Below are 1,398 nucleotides of genomic sequence, written 5' to 3'. Positions count from 1 at the left end.
AGAGAGAGAGAGAGAGAGAGAGAGAGAGAGAGAGAGAGAGAATCGTAAAGGGAGAAAGGGGAGCTCGCGAAGCGGTCGTTGCGTGCGAACGGGAGAAAAACTTTTCCAGTGGCCGCGAGAGGAGAGAGAAGCTGCGGAAGCGCTCCAACGGAACGTTCCGCAGCGTTTCTGTGGCTTTCTGATTAGAACCAGTGTTGGTTACCGAGCAACTCCATTTTTAATCAATGATCAGATTAGGTGAAAAATTACTCGCAGTTAACCGCGATACTAACAAGTGAAAATACAGGTACTAATTGCAATTGGCATTTATTCGTAGTTGACTATGATTCACATTAACACGTAAATGCAATCAACCTTCGTTTGCAATTAACTTGAATTTCAACTCTTTGGGGCACGGTGGGATTAAAAGTGCCCCACCTTTTTGATGAACCGTAACGCATGGTGGGACAGTTTTAATCCCACCTCGAAATTTTGCAATAGCTGCATGTGTATAGGTGCGACACCTTTATTAATAAAAATATAACAATTTTGTTTGATTTAAAACGCAATAAAATTCCTGTGCAACATGGATCTATTTTATGACCTGAATTCCTGTCGCGCAAAGAGTTAAATGAAAAGTTAGACGTCAATTGCGAGTAACTTTAATTGTAATTGTAGAGATATACGTAAATGATTAGGTGTAGACATGAATTCTGTGTCTTTAGATACAAACCTTCTACGTTCTCAACCTGATAGGTGGTAAATTAACCTTAGAAAGGCACAGAATTAATTTCCACGCCTAATACAATTCTTCTTCAATAGCAAATAACCTTCATTCGCAATTGAAGAGATTTATCAATTGTAAATTAGTTTTAGCGGAAATTCGTTTAAAAATGCGACGAAGCACGTACGAAAGAAGTAAACTAAAGTTTAATTGAATGGAATTGTCAGTTCGCCTGAGAGGAACCACGCCGATAGCGAGGGAAACGTTCCAGGCGTACGTCGTGAAGCTTATGGGACGCGAATTTGTTTGAATTGGCAAAATAAACGAACCGGGAACGCTGAACAGACATTCGCGCGGAACGAGCGTGGACGGTCGAGTGGTCGAATCCACGAAGCGAGACGGTCGCGTCCTATCTCTAAACTCGAGCTATCGCGAATCTATTTTTGGAGTATCGACCGCGCAGCCTTACACCTTCGACACCTTGGCCGTCGTTATTGCTTCTCGCGACGAACCGATCGTGAATCATGTCTCGAAAACGGTGACCTTGAGAAAAACATTGTCTTGTCGCACTACCTGTCGTTTCAAAACAAACGACAATCTCTTATCAACACCTTATTCGTTGTATACAGGAATGAAATTTAGTAAAATTATTTATATATAAATAATATATAGATAATATATAAATGTGACTTCTT

This window comes from Hylaeus volcanicus, chromosome 6 (genome assembly GCF_026283585.1).
Source record: "Hylaeus volcanicus isolate JK05 chromosome 6, UHH_iyHylVolc1.0_haploid, whole genome shotgun sequence".
Taxonomy (NCBI): domain Eukaryota; kingdom Metazoa; phylum Arthropoda; class Insecta; order Hymenoptera; family Colletidae; genus Hylaeus; species Hylaeus volcanicus.
The sequence above is the reverse complement of the archived record's forward strand: the minus strand, read 5'-3'. Positions refer to the sequence as shown.